The sequence below is a fragment of the Melopsittacus undulatus genome, unplaced genomic scaffold (genome assembly GCF_012275295.1).
Source record: "Melopsittacus undulatus isolate bMelUnd1 unplaced genomic scaffold, bMelUnd1.mat.Z mat_scaffold_616_arrow_ctg1, whole genome shotgun sequence".
Classification (NCBI taxonomy): Eukaryota; Metazoa; Chordata; class Aves; order Psittaciformes; family Psittaculidae; genus Melopsittacus; species Melopsittacus undulatus.
In genome coordinates, this window is record NW_022994463.1 from 16,406 (window position 1) to 38,461 (window position 22,056).

The 22,056-nt window shown below is 45.1% G+C and overlaps 1 long non-coding RNA gene across 2 annotated transcripts; it reads left to right on the forward strand.

Annotated features, from left to right (window-relative positions):
- The first annotated feature begins 7,257 nt into the window (after positions 1–7,257).
- Positions 7,258–13,041, forward strand: LOC117438798 (uncharacterized). 2 transcript variants are annotated; one of them, XR_004551032.1, is made up of 5 exons: positions 7,258–7,836; positions 10,806–10,881; positions 12,056–12,172; positions 12,820–12,880; positions 13,006–13,041. It is a non-coding gene; the product is annotated as an uncharacterized lncRNA (long non-coding RNA). The 2 variants fall into 2 exon arrangements; XR_004551031.1 differs by lacking the exon at positions 13,006–13,041 and having other exon boundaries at positions 12,820–12,982.
- The last annotated feature ends 9,015 nt before the right edge of the window (positions 13,042–22,056 follow it).

A 22,056-nucleotide genomic window follows, 5' to 3' on the forward strand; every position in this document is an offset into this window, starting at 1 on the left:
GTCCTTTTCTGTGAGGGAGCGATGGCAGTGCCCGGGAAGGAGCAGACAGCGGTGAGGGCTGGAACGCAGCTTTGTTTTCTGTACGTGCACGGTTACGGAGCTCAGCAGGGTTTAGCTCGGCGCGGTAAAGATCGAGACTTGCTGGACGAAGGTTAGTTCGGGCTTTGGTGGGCGGGAAGACTGTTGTGATGACGGAGGAAAGGGGTTTAAATGGGAGAGATAGTGGGGAAGGGGGGGAGAATGGCTGTTAGGGGGGACAGATGGTAGAGAAGGGGGGTGGGGGTGTGGGAATAATGGCGGTTAAAAGGGATAGATGATGAGAAAGGGGTGAAGAGTGGGATACGGGATAGAAGAACAGGGGGGAGTGGCGGGGGGGAAGACAAATTGGCGTGGTGGGGAAAAGCAGATGCCGTATTGGGGGGGACAACACATGACAAGAAATGGACCAAAAGGGCTTGGAAACAGCCAGAATGGCTTCAAAAGAGAAACAAGTGGGCATCAATAGGTTAGAAATAGCCTAAAGAAGATTACAAATAACCAAGAGCAGCTTAAAACAGGACAGAAATTACCACAAATAGAAGTAACAAAGAAACAGTTTAAAACTAGTAAGGAATGGGCAGAACAAGATGGAAAAGCCTCTCCATTGTTTACAATGTGACAAAAGAATCTAAAAAAGGTTTAGAGACGGAGAAGAGTAAGATAAAAATGACCATACAGGAGTTAAACCAAGCTAGGAAACGGCAAAACCAGGCTAGAAATGGGTAGGAAATGGACCAAAATGGTTTGGAAACTGCCAGAATGGCTTCAGAAGAATTAGAAATGGGCATCAAGAGGTTAGAAATAGCCTGAAGCACATTAGAAATAGGCAAGAGCAGCTTAAAACAGGCCAGAAATGACCACAAATACTAAAGAAGGAGCCAAAACCAGCTTAAAACTAGTAAGGACTGGGCAGAATAAGATGGAAAAGCCTCTCCATTGTTTACAATGTGCCAAAAGAATCTAAAAAAGGTTTAGAAACGGAGAAGAGTAAGATAAAAATGACCATACAGGAGTTAAACCAAGCTATGAAGGGGAAGACCAGGCTAGAAATGGGTAGGAAATGGACCAAAATGGTTTGGAAACTGCCAGAATGGCTTCAGAAGAATTAGAAATGGGCATCAAGAGGTTAGAAATAGCCTGAAGCACATTAGAAATAGGCAAGAGCAGCTTAAAACAGGCCAAAAATGACCACAAATACTAAAGAAGTAGCCAAAACCAGCTTAAAACTAGTAAGGAATGGGCAGAATAAGATGGAAAAGCCTCTCCATTGTTTACAATGTGCCAAAAGAATCTAAAAAAGGTTTAGAAATGCAGAACAGTAAGATAAAAATGACCATACAGGAGTTAAACCAAGCTAGGAAGGGCAAGACCAGGCTAGAAATGGGTAGGAAATGGACCAAAATGGTTTGGAAACTGCCAGAATGGCTTCAGAAGAATTAGAAATGGGCATCAAGAGGTTAGAAATAGCCTGAAGCACATTAGAAATAGGCAAGAGCAGCTTAAAACAGGCCAAAAATGACCACAAATACTAAAGAAGTAGCCAAAACCAGCTTAAAACTAGTAAGGATTGGGCAGAATAAGATGGAAAAGCCTCTCCATTGTTTACAATGTGCCAAAAGAATCTAAAAAAGGTTTAGAAACGGAGAAGAGTAAAATAAAAATGACCATACAGGAGTTAAACCAAGCTAGGAAACGGCAAAACCAGGCTAGAAATGGGTAGGAAATGGACCAAAATGGTTTGGAAACTGCCAGAATGGCTTCAGAAGAATTAGAAATGGGCATCAAGAGGTTAGAAATAGCCTGAAGCACATTAGAAATAGGCAAGAGCAGCTTAAAACAGGCCAAAAATGACCACAAATACTAAAGAAGTAGCCAAAACCAGCTTAAAACTAGTAAGGAATGGGCAGAATAAGATGGAAAAGCCTCTCCATTGTTTACAATGTGCCAAAAGAATCTAAAAAAGGTTTAGAAATGCAGAACAGTAAGATAAAAATGACCATACAGGAGTTAAACCAAGCTAGGAAGGGCAAGACCAGGCTAGAAATGGGTAGGAAATGGACCAAAATGGTTTGGAAACTGCCAGAATGGCTTCAGAAGAATTAGAAATGGGCATCAAGAGGTTAGAAATAGCCTGAAGCACATTAGAAATAGGCAAGAGCAGCTTAAAACAGGCCAAAAATGACCACAAATACTAAAGAAGTAGCCAAAACCAGCTTAAAACTAGTAAGGAATGGGCAGAATAAGATGGAAAAGCCTCTCCATTGTTTACAATGTGCCAAAAGAATCTAAAAAAGGTTTAGAAACGGAGAAGAGTAAAATAAAAATGACCATACAGGAGTTAAACCAAGCTAGGAAACGGCAAAACCAGGCTAGAAATGGGTAGGAAATGGACCAAAATGGTTTGGAAACTGCCAGAATGGCTTCAGAAGAATTAGAAATGGGCATCAAGAGGTTAGAAATAGCCTGAAGCACATTAGAAATAGGCAAGAGCAGCTTAAAACAGGCCAAAAATGACCACAAATACTAAAGAAGTAGCCAAAACCAGCTTAAAACTAGTAAGGAATGGGCAGAATAAGATGGAAAAGCCTCTCCATTGTTTACAATGTGCCAAAAGAATCTAAAAAAGGTTTAGAAATGCAGAACAGTAAGATAAAAATGACCATACAGGAGTTAAACCAAGCTAGGAAGGGCAAGACCAGGCTAGAAATGGGTAGGAAATGGACCAAAATGGTTTGGAAACTGCCAGAATGGCTTCAGAAGAATTAGAAATGGGCATCAAGAGGTTAGAAATAGCCTGAAGCACATTAGAAATAGGCAAGAGCAGCTTAAAACAGGCCAAAAATGACCACAAATACTAAAGAAGTAGCCAAAACCAGCTTAAAACTAGTAAGGAATGGGCAGAATAAGATGGAAAAGCCTCTCCATTGTTTACAATGTGCCAAAAGAATCTAAAAAAGGTTTAGAAACGGAGAAGAGTAAAATAAAAATGACCATACAGGAGTTAAACCAAGCTAGGAAACGGCAAAACCAGGCTAGAAATGGGTAGGAAATGGACCAAAATGGTTTGGAAACTGCCAGAATGGCTTCAGAAGAATTAGAAATGGGCATCAAGAGGTTAGAAATAGCCTGAAGCACATTAGAAATAGGCAAGAGCAGCTTAAAACAGGCCAAAAATGACCACAAATACTAAAGAAGGAGCCAAAACCAGCTTAAATCTAGTAAGGATTGGGCAGAATAAGATGGAAAAGCCTCTCCATTGTTTACAATGTGCCAAAAGAATCTAAAAAAGGTTTAGAAACGGAGAAGAGTAAGATAAAAATGACCATACAGGAGTTAAACCAAGCTAGGAAACGGCAAAACCAGGCTAGAAATGGGTAGGAAATGGACCAAAATGGTTTGGAAACTGCCAGAATGGCTTCAGAAGAATTAGAAATGGGCATCAAGAGGTTAGAAATAGCCTGAAGCACATTAGAAATAGGCAAGAGCAGCTTAAAACAGGCCAGAAATGACCACAAATACTAAAGAAGTAGCCAAAACCAGCTTAAAACTAGTAAGGACTGGGCAGAATAAGATGGAAAAGCCTCTCCATTGTTTACAATGTGCCAAAAGAATCTAAAAAAGGTTTAGAAATGCAGAAGAGTAAGATAAAAATGACCATACAGGAGTTAAACCAAGCTATGAAGGGGAAGACCAGGCTAGAAATGGGTAGGAAATGGACCAAAATGGTTTGGAAACTGCCAGAATGGCTTCAGAAGAATTAGAAATGGGCATCAAGAGGTTAGAAATAGCCTGAAGCACATTAGAAATAGGCAAGAGCAGCTTAAAACAGGCCAGAAATGACCATAAATACTTAAGTAACCAAAAATAGCTTAGAACTAGTCAGGAATGGGATGAAGTAAAATGGAAATGCCTGTTAATTGTTTAGAATTAGTCTTACTGAGGCTTACCTGAACCTAGCGACCGTTTCTCACTGTGCAGCTTCTCAGACAGCCAACATGCAAGATCCATTCCCTGGGCATGATGCTCCAGCTTCTCAGCTGTTGGGACTCTGCTCTGGGAGGGGCAGTTTCTGCCTGACCTGGATACTGCTGGTTCTCTTTCTCCCTGCCATCTGGGCTTGCTTCTTCCCCGTGCTCTTCTTTATCTATCTCTGCCACGGATTCTGCTGCTTCCTGCTCTCACAGCCAAGCAGTGGAGAAAAGAGAACAGTGAGGGATTTTTTTATGGACAAATCCCATGCAAGCATTTCACAGGAGAGACAATCCCCTACAAAAATTCTTACCTATGAAACCCAACAGCCGCAGCCACTGCAGCCATTAGCGAGGGCCTGTGCTTGAGCTGCCTCTGCATCTGGAATAAGAAGCATTTATGAAGAAGCCTGATGGCTTTACTGGAGCTAAGCAGTTGTCCAAAGACGGGCGAAAGCAGGAGAGCAACAGCAGCAACTGAAGTCCTTAACAGAAAGGCTGGGATGAGCTGGCCTCCCCCAGGGCTCAGCCCAGCAAGGTCTGTGTGCAGAACAAAAGGAGGGCAATGCACCCTTCCCCCTTCTCATTTCTCCGAGAATCCCAGTCTCCAGATCCTTCAGCACCTTAAAGCTACAGTCAACAGTCTAATTTCCCAACTAAGCACAAGATTAGATCAGAGAAAACAAGCAGGGAACGCCTTGGCTGCTTTAGAAACAGCTATTTCAACCCTGGCCCCTTTCCCTCCCAGTGCAGGTACAGTGTGAATTACGGACCTCCAGGTAACCCCCCCCCCCCCCCCCCCCCCGTGCCTTCACTCCCCTCAGTACCGAGCACCGAGAGGCTTCCCGTGCCGAGCGGCCAGCAGGCAGGAGAGGCCCCTCTGCGCACGTCCAAGGCACGGCCGGGCGGCCGGGCCCGCTCCCCTCCCCGGTAAGCCCGGCCCCGCGGTGGGCTCGGCTCTCACCTGCTGCTGCCGGGACCCGGACCTGGACCCGGACCCTGCCCGCCGCCATGCTGCTCCCGGGGGCTGCGCCTGCCACACCGAAACGGCGCGGAGGGACCGGAGCCGGCGGGCGGCCACCAGACTGCGGCCGCATGGAGCCGCGCTTGCTACAGCCCGCCGGAAACCGGCGGGCACCACGTGACACCAGCCACTTCCGGGGACAGGGAGCACCACGGCTCATGCGCGGAGGCAGGGCTGCAGTACCTAACCTGGACACAAGATGGCAACAGCGAGCGGCGCCAGCCGCCGAAACGCCCGCCACCCCCCCCCCCCTTCCAGCCCTGCCGATCATTGTCATGTCATCCTTATGGGATCACTGTCGGGGCTGCAAGAGTGTCTGCCGGCTGCTCTGCATCTCTGCCACAGAGCCTTGCTTCAAGCCTGCTTTCATCACGTTGACAACTGCTTCAGAGCAGAGATCTGAACAAAAACACTGGCCAAATTATCACCGAGTTGCTAAACAACTACTATGTTAATACCCACACAGCTTTTATGTCTAGAGACCATTGCTGAGCCCAGAACCTGTAACCTCCATCCCAAGGAAATGCTCAAGATCTGCCTCTGATCATAATACACACAGACTTGCACTACAGATGCTGCACCTGGCCCAAATACACACCATGAGTAGAGCAGCTCCAAGGCAAACACACACACACAAAACACTACACATGCTGTGACACCAACAAACAGAGAATAACCTACACAGGCACAGTACCTCCCAGACGGAGCAGCACATCTGCCCGGATCACATGCACAGACCCAAGAGCAAAGCAACCGGGCTCCTGAGGAGCCTGAGAACCAGGTCTGACAAAACCAAATCATTCCAAACACAAACACAAATAAGATAAAAATGACCATACAGGAGTTAAACCAAGTTAGGAAAGGGCAAGACCAGGCTAGAAATGGGTAGGAAATGGACCAAAATGGTTTGGAAACTGCCAGAATGGCTTCAGAAGAATTAGAAATGGGCATCAAGAGGTTAGAAATAGCCTGAAGCACATTAGAAGTAGGCAAGAGCAGCTTAAAACAGGCCAGAAATGACCACAAATATTGAAGAAGGAGCCAAAACCAGCTTAAAACTAGTAAGGAATGGGCAGAATAAGATGGAAAAGCCTCTCCATTGTTTACAATTTGCCAAAAGAATCTAAAAAAGGTTTAGAAACGGAGAAGAGTAAGATAAAAATGACCATACAGGAGTTAAACCAAGCTATGAAGGGCAAGACCAGGTTAGAAATGGGTAGCCTGAAGCAGATTAGAAATAGGCAAGAGCAGCTTAAAACAGGACAGAAAAGACCATAAATATCTAAGAGGTAACCAAAAACAGTTTAAAACTAGTAAGGAATGGGTAGAATAAAAATTCTGTCTTAAATTTCTATTCAGATCTGAATGGAAAGTGAACACCTTACTTCATTGTAGGGTGAAATTAATGTGAAATAAACAGTACAGGGGCTATTAGGAACTGCCCATTCAGAATGGTGTGTGCCTTCCTGAGGGTTGTGTTTATGTACCCACTCTTCCAAAGTCTCCCAGAACTGAACAGAATCATAAAGTCTCCAAGAGGATTTACTGAATCACACACAAATGAAGTGGTTGCGTCTTCTCATGCACAGAACATTCATTTGATAGAATGTCTCTGGGGCTAGGTGAGGAAGAAGACCAACCAGCTAACAGATGGAACAAAACCCCATCACAACACTGCAATCACACCTCACTCTGTGGGCCCTGTGGATAGAACTAGAATTTTCCATTGCTCTCAGGTGCCTCGTTAAGGCACTGAGGGCATTAGTAAGCCTTAATGACCCTAAACAGCCTCACCTGTGCACCAGACCACACCCAGGAGCCCTATTTAAACCGAGCTCTGTACCTCAGTTTTCTTTAGAACTCTGTTGGAGGAATGCTGCTCTTCAGCTCTGTCCCTGCCTGTGAAGATTGTTAGTCTGGACTTCAGACTGACTGCCCGGCTTGATCTTCTATATGATTATAGAGCAGCTTGGCAATTGCTGGACCTGATGGTGATTTGTGGACTGGATTGCTGCTTGTTCACAAGCCTGATAGACTCCTGGCTGGACTTGGCTGCTGCTGGACCTTCTCTTCTTGGGTACCTTGAAATTGGGCCTAGGCTGGCAGAGGTCTCTTCTCCTGCTGTGGGAGCCCAGAGGTGGCCTGGTCTGCTCTTGTTTCCTGAGGGCTGTGGAGATCCCTGCAAGGTTTGTGGGCAGTGTGGAGGATACGGCTCTGAGGGTGAGCCTGTGCTGCGGCACCAGAGGGGCCTCTTGCCAGGGAGCCGGGAGTGCTGTGTGCTCTGCCTCACCAACTGCCTCATCCACAGAGAACAGCTGGGCTTCTCTGGGCCTTTTGCATGGATTTCTTTGCCTTGAGCAAAATATTTGGCTGCTGAGTTATGAACTAACTCCTTAGACCTGTTTGAGGCACTACAGTGAAGAGCTGCAGGTAAAGGCCTGCAGTCTAAGGAGCAAATTATGTTTGTTTTCCAAGTGCCATGAAGTGCTGCCCCAGAAGTACCACTGCAAGGCAAAGTATGTGGGGCTGGTGTGCCCTTTCTCTGCTATATGTGTGATTGGACTTGGAAATGGCTTTTAATTGCAATGTTTCATATCAAGCTTGTGGGGAGAGTCTTGCTGAGGCTGACACAACTCCCAGTTTGACTGAGTTAACTGGCTAATTGGAGAGACATGGGAAGATGTACATCGAAAGAGAGTAAGAGGCTTCTGAAACAGGAGGTGGAGAAAGCGAACTCCATTCAAAATCCATTACCAGGAGCTTCAGCCAGCCTCAAGCAGTCATCTGTAATGCAGCTAAACCAAGGTAAGTGTTGAGCCTTACTACTTTTACTGATAAGACTTTACTTTTTAAAGCAGTGTGCTGAACATGTTTAAGTGTTTCTATGTATATTTGCAAACATAACTTCTATTGATGTGTCTCAAATGCATTTGGAAGCTAGTTTGTGTGTTTGTGTGCTCTAGTGCTCCTCAGAGTTGCTACAACTACCAGGTGCTAAAAGCCCTTCAGAATAAGACTAAGCAGGAGCTGCAAGGATATTAAAAGCAAACATTCAGATACTAATCAAACTTCCTACATGTCTCAATAACTGAACAAGTTCTATTGTGTGTGCACAGCTACGCAATAGTGCACTTTCTGGGTTTGGCTAGGAAAAGATGTCTTAGCATGGTGTTTGCTCTCTCAGGTGAGTTCAAGGCCTGACAGAGCTGGTTGAACCAGTGATGCAGGTGTTGGTCCATCTTATTCAGCCTGGTGAGGTTTCTGTTACTTTGCTTCAGGGCAGTGAGTGAATCATTTTGTTTGGGAGGCTGCAGCTGTGTCTAACCCTGTTTCTATGCTGGTTGGGGAAGGAATGCCTTATGGAAAGGAAGTATACCTGTGTGGTGGTAATGATTACATTGCTGAAGAGATGTTTAAGGCTATACAGCAGTGGTGCTAGATTTAATGCATTGAGACCCTTTGTTATATGTATATGATGTAGTTAAAAAGTATGTCTTGTGATTATTTGTATATGTACAGTTGTATAAAGTTAGTCCTTGTTACAATAGCCTATTTTGTGCTTCTGCATTGGCTCTAGATAACTTGGACCTTCTATCGAATTGATTTTGGCCCAGGTTCACAGGGTTAGTCATAAAACTGAGTTCTTCATAGGACTGGGGCTCCTGAGATATTTTTGAGTCTTTGTGCCCTCTAAGTGAGCATAACCTGCACACAGCATGGTATTCTCAGCTTCTAGAAACAAGTGCTAGAGGATTAGCCTATTAAGTTATGGGGAGAGAGAGGAAAACAGTACCAAGTACTAGCTCTTGTTACATTTGGTTCTAACTGTGCATGTCATTAGAAATTAGAAATAACAAAAAGCTTTTTTTTTTTTTTTTTTTTCCCCTGCCAAGATGGTCAGAAGCAGAGAGCAATTTTCTTGGATTTAGTACTTGTCAGACTTTTACCCAATTCGGTATTTGATCCTTTCTTAACCCATGGAGGGGAGCTGAGCAGTTTTGTTGGCATTCAGCTTCTGAGCTGCTCTTTTCTTCATCAGGAGAAAACCTTTCAATCACTCACAGACTAATAGAAAATAAACAAACACAGGGTTTAATTTTTATACTTAACTGCTCCACATCTCACTTGAAAAGTTCATGATCATGTTTTAAGAGACTTGCTCATCTCTGGGGGGTGGGCATTTTCCTCCCTGCATGGAGAAGTTCCCTTAGGGTGAAAAGAGGGGAAATTTTAATGGGTTACAGAATGATCTTTCTAAATTCTTGATTACTTTCAATTTTGGGTATGTAATATCTACTGGAGTTCTTAATCAATTGGTGTTTCTAGGTCTTTATTGAAGCTAGAGAGCTGAGTTAGTTTTTTTGTGCGATGTCATGCTAACTGTTGGGTGATGGCTTTTCATAGACATGTTTGAGTCAGCTGTCTGCATAGTGGCTGCCTAGTTTCTCCCATAGGGCAATGCAATGAAGTGTAGTATGTTCTAGAAAGCCTACATGTAGGATGTATGGATTTTGATGGCTGCTGCAGGAGAGGAGTATTTGTTGTTATTGTGGAAATTTGTTGCTGGGTTTTATACTTGCTTGAGTTTGGTGTGTTTTCATCTGGAAAAAGCAGGTTGTATGCTTGGAACAAGAATTTAGCAAAGCTGGAGAGACAGAAGTGCAAATGCTAAATGAAAAAAAGCAGAACCTGATGGGTGGTACCTGTTAAATAATGTTCTGTACTGGTGCCAATCAGGGCAGTGTAATGATCAGGGCTTCTATGCATGAGCTTCCTAGGATGTAACATGCTCTATCTGTGCTCTCCTGGCAATATGCTCTACTTTGCTCTTAAAGTCTTCAATTTTTACATGAGTACTTTTTTGACTTTTTTTACCCCATTGAAGTGGATGATTAAATAAAAGCTGTTGTCACTTATCACCAGTCTTAACCTCTCAACACCCTTGTGGTAATAGCACTACTATAAGACTTAATCCTCTTGTTTCATGCCAGCTTTGTGTTGGAGGAGTTACTGTCCCAGAGTCTGTACTCAGTTTATACCAGAGCACAGAGCTCTAAGCTACTAGTAGTAGTCACAGAAACTGAAATCATGAACACTTCCCAGTGATGCTTAATCAAATCTGTGTTAAGGAAGCTGTGGTAGAAAAATGTTTGAGAGCAAAATTTAACAGTGATGGTTTCTGAGGTGTATGGGTAGGTTTAAGTTTTGGTTACTGTAAAATGAAATACATAAACCCATGTATCTATCAGCCTTTCTATAAGGAGTGTAATTAGATCCTTGCCTAGTTAATTGAAGTACTTGTGTGCCAAAGCTTTGTTGTGAAACTGGGAGAAGGTTCTTCCTGTGTGTCAGGCAGTGGCCTTTAACATGGAACTTGCCATTTTAGTATGGAAATTGGAGGCAGCAATCTTAAATTTGCTTTCAGATGACATTTATGAGCTAAACTCAATCATTTATTTGTGGTAAGCTGACACTGAGAGAACTTGTCTTTAGACTAGAGTGGATACTTGGGAAACTTTTTTTCCATTAGAATACCTCTATTTATCGGATGGGTTTACATGGGGAACCTGGAAAATTGCTTCAGAAGTACAAATCACTGGAATTATGGTCATTTTGTGCATATCTTCTCACTTGAACATCATATCTATAAGATATTGATTATAATAGGGGACCTGGTTATTTATAAATGTATAGCCACATTTTAAGGGATTTTAAGGTTTATTTCTTTCTTGAAGAAGCAAAGAACTTTTATTTTTGTGTAATTTTGCATGTAGCCTGACCTTGGAAGATCAAAAAAGAAGAGGCTGCATGTCAAGAGAAGAGAGAAGAGGTGGCGTGTGTAACGGCGAGGTGAGGAGCGGCGTCGGGCAGAAGAGGGGGCATGAGAAAGGCACCCTGGGCAAAGGGAATCCCTGTGGGCACAGGGCGAGGTCACGTAAGAGCATGATGGCACCTTTGGGGGGCCCTGAGGAGCGTTGTGTGCTGGGCGACCTCCCTGTAAGCAGGGCTCAGGTCTTTGCTACTCTTGGTTTTGGCCTTTGGCCGTCTTGCTCCTTTGGCTGCCCGGAGAGCGTGGCAACCCTGTAAGGAGGGTGAGAGCCAGCGTCTCCGCACCCGAGGGGGAAATAGAGCTCTCTTGGACCCCCAGGCCACCCTGTAAGCAGGGGAGGGCCATTTCCCTGTCCCTCTCCTCTGCCCCAGCAGCTCTCTGCCTGCTGGTGGCCTACCCAGCCTGACCCCCTGTTGTCAGGGCGTGTCACAGCATCTGGCCCTTGGCCTGTTGAAGCTCTCCGGCTTCCATGCAGCCCTGGGCATGGTCTGAGGCTCTCCTCTCTTGCTTGGTGAGTAGGGTGACTCCCCAGACAGTGGCTGCACAGAGACCGTCTCCCTTTTTGGGACGTTTTGGTTTGTGTTTGTCTTGTCCTTGTCTATCAATGTGAGGGAGTGAGTGAGCTTGTCCTTTAGGCACCTGTTAAAATTGCTGCAGCTTAGCTTAAGCCTCCCTGGAAGGAGAGCAGGTCTCTGTGCAGTAACAGGGGCGTCTTCCCTAAGTCCACGAGCGGAGGGATGGTCTGGACTCGCCCCTTCTTTCCAAAGACGGCGCCAAGCCACTTAGTCGTGGTGCAGGCAATGCGACCTGCCTGTAGTCAGGATCTGGGTCTCTGCCTGCATGGCTGCCTGTGCTGCTGGTGGCCTGGCAGCGTGACCCCCTGTTGTCAGGGCGTGTCACAGTATTTTCCCCTTTGTGCCTGGAAGCCGGAGAGCTTCAATACGCCGTCACCATAATGAGAACAAACCAGACCTTGTCAAGCCCCAGTCCCTTCCCTCTGTACCACTGACCGGGAGCTAGTGAGAATGCATGTACAGTTTAGAGTGAGCTACTGCGTGGGGCTGCAGAGTGGTAATGGAAGGGCTAAAGGCATGAAGCAGATTTGGGATTGGAGCACTGTGTTTCCAGCTTTGACATCAGTTTTCTGTTTTACTTCAGTGCAACTATTTTAGTAATTATTTTTTTTCTTATTAGTTCCTGTCCTTCACCTCTTGGGGAGTTTACTTACTGGATGCACTTCCTGGCCTTGTGTTTGACGCAGCAAAAGAAGATGTGGCACTGCGGACGAGCATACTGAGGAAGCTGCTTCTGGTAAGTAGGTAGAAGTAGAGAGAATAACAGTGCATTCAGCTGGAACTTCAGCACTGAGGCAAGCATGTATCTTGCTGATCTGCTTTGAAAGCTCAGGGCAAAGGCACTACCTTGTCCAGCAGCATAATCACTTCTTTTGAAGTCATTGACTCTTCAGAGGTTTGCTCCATCTGAAGCATTGTCTGCTTTTTTGCACTGCCTTTCTTTGGTATCACAGTGTCCTTGGATAGGTTGCTTCCTTATAAATGTAATGGTGTTTGCTTTGGAACAGTCAGACAAGCTTAGCTCCTGTTGGGCCAAGCTCTTGAATCTTTAAAAGTCAGCTAAGCTGTAAATTGTTCTGCGATTTCCTTGCGATAGTCTGGTTGTGCTGCCGGTCAGCACACAGAAAGAACAGGTCCCTTTTTCAGCTACACTAGCAAGTCTTTTAGCACAGCAGGGAGCTGTGGAGCAGGAGAAAATGAACGTCGGGTTTGGTGTGTGAATAGTTCTTGGGGAATGGGTAGAAGAAAGGGTTGTGTTGGGAGTAAATGTTAGGCTCTGCAAAGCTGAGAAATGTCCAGGTTTTTGCTGCGATACTGAACCTCTTTCTCTTTAGGCTAATCTATTTAGCTTGAATTCATGTGGGTAACTCTGTGCATGTTTAGCAGGTGGATGTAGCTGACTCAAGGGGAAAGCTGAGCAACCTTGGATACTGAGCTCTAATTGGTGAGTCTAGAGGTTACTACTGTTTACAAAGCTAATGTTTATAACTTGTTTGTTCTTGTATTTGTAAAATTGCATTTGTGTATTTTGTAATACTGTATTTGTAAAAACACCGTGGGAAACTACAGCCTTGGCAGAGATCATTCTCTGCACGAAAACATGGGAAATTACAGAAGCATAACAAGACAATTGACCTTGCTTATGCCTGCCAAGAATCTTCTTGTCCAGCAACAAGGCTCAGGGTATTGGGATCGCTCACTGCGTGGCCTTGGCTCTGCAAGAATTGCATGAGTGCGGACTTGTAGAAATGCTTTTTGTTGTGTTAATAAAAAAATGGAGAGGGTGAGGGTGGATGAGAGGGACTATTGATTTTGTACTTGTATGGGTTGTTTCTGTACCCCTATGATGTTTTCCTCCCTGACTGTAACTTGTTAGAATAGTTGCCTTAACTGAAAAAGGAGAGGGTGAGGCTGGATGGGAGGGACTATTGATCTTGTATGGTGCCGCGGCCAGGTGGAGGGGAGAAAACACCGATACGATGTAGGTTCACAAAATGCTCCGTTTATTGATTACAAAGCTGCTCTTAATATACTGTCTTACACGTGATCACGCATTACTTGATTGGCTGCTTCACTTTGCCCACGAGGGATACACGCTCCCCTTTACCTCTCCTGATTGGTTTCACGCCTTCGCTTCAGCTTAGCGTTACATCATGCTTCTGCAATTACTGGCATCCTGTTATTGCATTCCTGTTTTGCTGATCTTGACACTTCTTCTTCTTTTAACCTGGGGTCATAAGTTCACTTTCTCACAGCTTGCTGTAGGCCTCTTCAAGCGCCCATGCTCGACCCCCAACATCTCCCCCTCTTTTTTCAAATAAGGCGTTTGTCATCTGCTGCATGCGTTGCATAATACATTGTAACAAACAAGGTCCAAAAAACAAAATTAACAACATAATCATTATTGGTCCGCTAAACATCATGATTAAACTCCTTAACCAACTACTTATTCCTAACGATTTTAACCAAGAGTCTATAGGATTTGTTTCTACAGTAAGTTCTTTCATATTTTCTTTAAGTTCAAACAAATTCTTGTGAATAGATTCAGAATGATCAGAAAGATTCATACAACACATGCCCAGAAGCATTCTAATGCAAAGGGGATGTGAAGCAGCTGCAGAAGTAAACTGTACAGTGTTAACAGTCAAGGAGTTACACTCCCCCCCCCCTTTTTTTTTTTTTTTTTGATCAGACAAAAAGCCATTTATTGCAAAGCTTTAACTCCTTATATACTATTGCTTACACACACCTACAGCAATTTGGCATATCATGATTGGATACTTGTCGTGAAGACCCTTAGTGACTAACATATAATTGGTTAAACACAGGTGTGAGAACTTGACCTCGAATGCTTGCCAACAGTCCACAGTTCTCATAACTCAGTGAATTACAGCTTCTTCTTATCTTGCTTGCTTAGGCTTCCTCGGGCCTCCCATGGCCTTGCTGTATCCCTCAGAGTTATTCAGAGCTCATGTACCAAATATTCATTTTCCTGTGAGAACACTGTCTCCACATCTCCCCCTTTTTAGTTTTACGAAAAGTTTTTGACAATTTATTGTGTCTGCTCTATCACTGCTTGACTTGTGTAATATAACAACCCACTACTCTAGGTAGCATTATTTCAGTAAGATTAGTCTGATTTGAAGTCACTTGAACCTTTATAACATGTGGCATATCAGTGAATCCTACACACCATGTAACAGGTTGGAATAGTTGGGATTTAACAGATATGCTCAGTATACTTTTCCATTACCCATGGTCACACATAATAGCACAGATATTACAAAGATTTTACAAAGATTTCTACCATTGCTGTTTCTTTATGTGGTTGAGTTCTGCGGCTTGGTATGTTTTACTGGCAGCCAGTATGGTCCTGTTGATAGCTGTACACAGCTGGGCCTACCCTTTTTCTCCTGGATGGCTCTCTGATAACAGCGGAGGCCATCCCTCACATCAAGGTCTGGCATGACATGTGTCTCCACTGCTCTACGCCTGCTGGGTTGCAGCCAGCAGCGAAGCTAAAGGTTCTTCTTGGTGGCAAACACAGAGGCCAACCCAGTCTTGCCCTTGACTGTGGTAGCAGGCATTTGGTCAATCTCTGTCCTTGCACCTTGTTGTCAATGCAGAGTTTCACCTGCTTAACCCAGTAACAAGTCACTACTACAGCAAAGCACACACAGATTTACATTAGCAGAGTAACTATCACAGAGTGCATCAGCATGTTGAAGATGCTAATGGCAGCGAGGGACTAACCAAAGAAACTTCTTACCAGTGGAGTTCTCCCACCCTCTTAATTTGTTCCATTACTTGCTTTATAACAGTACCATCATCTTAGAATCTTTCTAGCTTTTGCCTTAGTATTTTCTAGCAGCTACTGCAAATTTGCTTTCTTTAACATCTCTTTTACAAGTGACAAATCCATACAATACAACGTATAGTTTCTTATTAGCAACTGGCTAGTAAATACAGGTGGTTTTATACACAAAATCACAACCTCTAATAATAGCTACTTTACAAGCATGCATATTCAAGCTGTTAATTTTCAGTTGCCCTCAAGTGATTTTTTTTGTTGTTGTTGTTTTTTGTTGTTGTTGTTTTTTTTTTTTTCAAAGTTGCTCACCCTGCTTTGCACAGCTAAAACCACCGGCCTATCGGCAACTGCGCTTTTGCATTAACCTTTTCTTGCCCGAAAGGTTAAACTGCTACCTGTTAAAACTTTTACATGAACCTGACAACAAAAAATATACAGAACACTGTCTGCCCTCATCACACACACACACAGACACACACACACACATATGGGATCCCACAAGCACACTCCACACAACTACAATATTTGAAACACAAAATCCAGACAATCATTGTTCCCACTACACAGTCCCACATACAGGACGTGGCACAAGGACCCTGTAAAGACTATCAGGAAACCAGCTCCGAGAAGCATCATCGCAGTGCAAGGTGGCAGGCTGAACCTTAGCAGGCGTCCCCGCAGAGGCTCTGCCTCCCTTACATCGCATGAGGCTTGGGCTTTTATACTGACCAAAATGCACACTCGTTCCGACACAGGTGGCCAGCCTATGTTGGAGGAAGTTGCCAGCAATATCTATAAAGGTTTCCAAGGGTAGATAGAAACATGGACATACTTATATTTACCAACTTCTAGTACTTGAGTATCACAGAGCAACTGTATCAAAGGAGTAGTATACGGGGTCCCAACTCCACGGTCTTACACATTCTGCCCGATACCCCTGATAAGAGCATACAAGAGACCTTCCCATCTCGGGTGGGAAGCACACACACCATGGGAAACTGTGCAATACATCCACATCCCCCACCCATCTCACTTCTCCCTTTACAGCTACCCATTTATCATGAGGATATGGGGGATATAAATCAGGCTTCTTTTCCGGATGAATAGGCTCCAGGTCAAAAGCACCATCCAGGTCAGCATCAGCATTATCAGGCATCAGAATCTCAGGAGCAGCAACAGCAAACTGATGAACGTGCACAGGCTCCATCTCGGGGTCAATAGGGCTCAGGTCGAAAGGATCGTCTTCATCCCCGTCCTCAGTCTTCGCTGCTGCAGCGGCAACCAGTGGAGGTTCGGGGGGGGGGGGGGGGCATGCTGATCTCCATGATCTCATTTTTTTTTTTACTTTAACATCTCTAAAAAAGTTCACCAAATGACTGACAAACTTTTCACAGCATCATTGCCTTTTGTAGCTGCATTCCACAGCTTAACTCATGCCCCATTCCACAAGGATATCTCAAATCCGGTAGACTCATAAATCTCTGGGTAATGTGTCTTCGACCATTTCAACATTAACTTTAGGTCTGTCTCTTTAAGGGTTGCTCCCTTCACCTTAGGAAGGACTGAAAACATCCATAAATCAGGGGCTTCTTCCTTAGTAATTTTCTCCCAAGTCTCGAGATTAAAAGCTTCACCGACTCCCACAATTCTTCCCCTGTCTTACGCCATTGATCTTTGGAGAATAACTGTCCCGTATTTTCTAACAACCCCCTTCGTCAGCACCAAAATAAAAAGTCCACAAGTTCCTGTCGGGGTATTGAGTACCCTGTTTTCTTCGCTACACATAGCACTCCTTCTGTCGTAGCCTTTTCTATCGCTGATACAGCGAAACCCATCCCGAACCAGACCGCAGTCTGCCTGACTCACCGGTCAGCCGTGGCCACGTAATTTGAGCTCTTTTCCTGCCTCTCTCGGGCAGCCGGGATCTCCACCTTCTCTCGTCCACGGTCTCTCTCTCTCCTGGTATCACGTAGGGTCACCAGAATGCCGCGGCCAGGTGGAGGGGAGAAAACACCGATACGATATAGGTTCACAAAATGCTCCGTTTATTGATTACAAAGCTGCTCTTAATATACTGTCTTACACGCGATCACGCATTACTTGATTGGCTGCTTCACTTTGCCCATGAGGGATACACGCTCCCCTTTACCTCTCCTGATTGGTTTCACACCTTCGCATCAGCTTAGCATTACATCATGCTTCTGCAATTACCGGCATCCTGTTATTGGATTCCTGTTTTGCTGATCTTGACACTTCTTCTTCTTTTAACCTGGGGTCATAAGTTCACTTTCTCACAGCTTGCTGTAGGCCTGTTCAAGCACCCATGCTCGACCCCCAACAGTATGGGTTGTTTCTGTACCACTATGATGTTTTTCTCCCAGACTGTAACTTGTTGTACTTGTTGTCTGAACTGAAAAAGGAGAGGGTAAGGGTGGATGGGACTGGCCATCGATGTTGTACTTTTATGGGTTGTTTCTGTACCCCTATGATGTTTTCCTGCCTGATTATAACTTGTTATAATTGTTGCCTTAAAAAGGGAGAGGGTGAGTGTGGATGGGATGGACTATTCATCTTGTATGGGTTGTTTCTGTACCCCTATGATGTTTTCCTTCCTGACTGTAACTTGTTATGATTGTTGTGTTAATTGAAAAAGAGGGTGAGGGTGGATGGGATGGACTATTAATCTTGTATGGATTGTTTCTGTACCACTATGATGTTTTTTCTCCCTGAATATAACTTGTTATAATTGTTGTGTTAATTGAAAAAGCAGAGGGTGAGGGTGGATGGGAGGGACTATTGATCTTGTACTTGTATTGGTTGCTTCTGTACCCCTATGATTTTTTCCTCCCTGACTGTAACTTGTTGTAATTGTTGTGTTAATTGAAAAAGGAGAGGGTGAGGGTGGATGGGATGGACTATTGATCTTGTATGGGTTGATTCTGTACCCCTATGATGTTTCCCTCCCTGACTATAACTTGTTATAATTGTTGCCTTAACTGAAAACGAAGAGGGCGGGGGTGGATGGGAGGGACTATTGATCTTGTATGAGTTGTTTCTGTACCACTATAATGTTTTTCTCCCAGACTTTAACTTGTTGTACTTACTGTCTGAACTGAAAAGGGAGAGGCTGAGGGTGGATGGGACTGGCCATTGATGTTGTACTTGTATGGGTTGTTTCTGTACCCCTATGATTTTTTCCTGCCTGATTATAACTTGTTATAATTGTTGCCTTAAAAAGGGAGAGGGTGAGTGTGGATGGGATGGACTATTGATCTTGTATGGGTTGTTTCTGTACCCCTATGATGTTTTCCTCCCTGACTGTAACTTGTTATGATTGTTGTGTTAATTGAAAAAGAGGGTGAGGGTGGATGGGATGGACTATTAATCTTGTATGGATTGTTTCTGTACCACTATGATGTTTTTCTCCCTGAATATAACTTGTTATAATTGTTGTGTTAATTGAAAAAGGAGAGGGTGAGGGTGGATGGGAGGGACTATTGATCTTGTACTTGTATTGGTTGTTCCTGTACCCCTATGATTTTTTCCTCCCTGACTGTAACTTGTTGTAATTGTTGCCTTAACTGAAAAAGCAGAGGGTGGGGGTGGATGGGAGGGACTATTGATCTTGTACTTGTATGGGTTGTTTCTGTACATATAAGATGTTTCCCTCCCTGACTGTAACTTGTTATGATTGTTGTGTTAATTGAAAAAGGAGAGGGTGAGGGTGGATGGGAGGGGCTATTGATCTTGTACTTGTATTGGTTGTTTCTGTACCCCTATGATTTTTTCCTCCCTGACTGTAACTTGTTGTAATTGTTGCCTTAACTGAAAAAGCAGAGGGTGGGGGTGGATGGGAGGGGCTATTAATCTTGTATGGATTGTTTCTGTACCACTATGATGTTTTCCTCCCTGACTGTAACTTGTTATGATTGTTGTGTTAATTGAAAAAGGAGAGGGTGAGGGTGGATGGGATGGACTATTGATCTTGTACTTGTATTGGTTGTTTCTGTACCCCTATGATTTTTTCCTCCCTGACTGTAACTTGTTGTAATTGCTGTGTTAATTGAAAAAAGAGAGGGTGAGGGTGGATGGGATGGACTATTGATCTTGTATGGGTTGTTTCTCTACCCCTATGATGTTTTCCTCCCTGACTGTAACTTGTTATAATTGTTGCCTTAACTGAAAAAGGAGAGGGTGGGGGTGGATTGGATGGACTATTGATCTTGTATGGGTTGTTTCTGTACCCCTATGATGTTTTCCTCCCTGACTGTAACTTGTTGTAATTGTTGTGTTAATTGAAAAAGGAGAGGGTGAGGGTGGATGGGATGGAGTATTGATCTTGTACTTGTATTGGTTGTTCCTGTACCCCTATGATTTTTTCCTCCCTGACTGTAACTTGTTGTAATTGTTGCCTTAACTGAAAAAGCAGAGGGTGGGGGTGGATGGGAGGGGCTATTGATATTGTACTTGTATGGGTTGTTTCTGTACCCCTATGATGTTTTGGCAGGTAAGTCAATTTTGCAGGTAAGTCAATTTTGCAGGTAAGTCAATGCTAGATGATAGATGATGTTAGATGAGTACATGATCGATGGTAGATGATAGATGATGACAGATGTATACATGATACATGGCAGATGATAGATGGCAGATGAGAGATGATAGATGACGGCAAGGCAAGGCAAATTAGGCGCTAGGTAGATCCGTCCCGGGTCGCCGCTAGGGCTAGGGTCGTCACTAGGGTTAGGGTACACTCTTCCTGACATTAGGGTTAGGGTACACTCTTCCTGACATTAGGGTTTGGGTGCACTCTTCCTGACATTAGGGTTAGGGTACACTCTTCCTGACATTACGGTTTGGGTGCACTCTTCCTGACATTAGGGTTATGGTGCACTCTTTCTGAAATTAGTGTTAGGGTACAGACTTCCTGACATTAGGGTTAGGGTGCACTCTTCATGACATTAGGGTTAGGCCGCACTCTTCCAGACATTAGGATTATGCTGCACTCTTCCTGACATTCGGGTTAGGCCGCACTCTTCCTGACATTCGGGTTAGGCCGCACTCTTCCTGACATTAGGGTTACGCTGCACTATTTTTTTCCCCCCCATGAGGGCCAGGGTACCCACTTTTCCCCACGTCAGGGGTTAGGCTGCACTCTTTTTTTCCCCCCCCATGAGGGCCAGGGTACCCACTTTTCCTCACGTCAGGGGTTAGGCTGCACTCTTTTTTTCCCCCCCCATGAGGGCCAGGGTACCCACTTTTTCCCACGTCAGGGGTTAGGCTGCACTCTTTTTTTCCCCCCCCATGAGGGCCAGGGTACCCACTTTTCCCCACGTCAGGGGTTACGCTGCACTCTTTTTTTCCCCCCCCATGAGGGCCAGGGTACCCACTTTTCCCCACGTCAGGGGTTAGGCTGCACTCTTTTTTTCCCCCCCCATGAGGGCTAGGGTACCCACTTTTCCCCACGTCAGGGGTTAGGCTGCACTCTTTTTTCCCCCCCCCATGAGGGCCAGGGTACCCACTTTTCCCCACGTCAGGGGTTAGGCTGCACTCTTTTTTTCCCCCCGTGAGGGCTAGGGTACCCACTTTTCCCCACGTCAGGGGTTATGCTGCACTCTTTTTTTCCCCCCCATGAGGGCTAGGGTACACCCTTTTCCCCACGTCAGGGGTTAGGCTGCACTCTTTCTTTCTTTCTTTCTCCCCCCATCATGAGGGCCAGGGTACCCACTTTTCCCCACGTCAGGGGTTAGGCTGCACTCTTTCTTTCTTTCTTTCTCCCCCCCCATGAGGGCCAGGGTACCCACTTTTCCCCACATCAGGGGTTAGGCTGCACTCTTTCTTTCTTTCTTTCTCTCTCCCCCCCCATGAGGGCCAGGGTACCCACTTTTCCCCACGTCAGGGGTTAGGCTGCACTCTTTCTTTCTTTCTTTCTCCCCTCCCATGAGGGCCAGGGTACCCACTTTTCCCCACGTCAGGGGTTAGGCTGCACTCTTTCTTTCTTTCTTTCTCCCACCATCATGAGGGCCAGGGTACCCACTTTTCCCCACGTCAGGGGTTAGGCTGCACTCTTTCTTTCTTTCTTTCTCCCACCATCATGAGGGCCAGGGTACCCACTTTTCCCCACGTCAGGGGTTAGGCTGCACTCTTTCTTTCTTTCTTTCTTTCTCCCCCCATCATGAGGGCCAGGGTACCCACTTTTCCCCACGTCACGGGTTAGGCTGCGCTCTTTCTTTCTTTCTTTCTTTCTCCCCCCCCCATGAGGGCCAGGGTACCCACTTTTCCCCACGTCAGGGGTTAGGCTGCACTCTTTCTTTCTTTCTTTCTCCCCCCCCATGAGGGCCAGGGTACCCACTTTTCCCCACGTCAGGGGTTAGGCTGCACTCTTTCTTTCTTTCTTTCTTTCTCCCCCCCCCATGAGGGCCAGGGTACCCACTTTTCCCCACGTCAGGGGTTAGGCTGCACTCTTTCTTTCTTTCTTTCTTTCTCCCCCCCCCATGAGGGCCAGGGTACCCACTTTTCCCCACGTCAGGGGTTAGGCTGCACTCTTTCTTTCTTTCTTTCTCCCCCCATCATGAGGGCCAGGGTACCCACTTTAGCCCACGTCAGGGGTTAGGCTGCACTCTTTCTTTCTTTCTTTCTTTCTCCCCCCCCATGAGGGCCAGGGTACCCACTTTTCCCCACGTCAGGGGTTAGGCTGCACTCTTTCTTTCTTTCTTTCTTTCTTTCTTTCTTTCTTTCTCCCCCCCCATGAGGGCCAGGGTACCCACTTTTCCCCACGTCAGGGGTTAGGCTGCACTCTTTCTTTCTTTCTT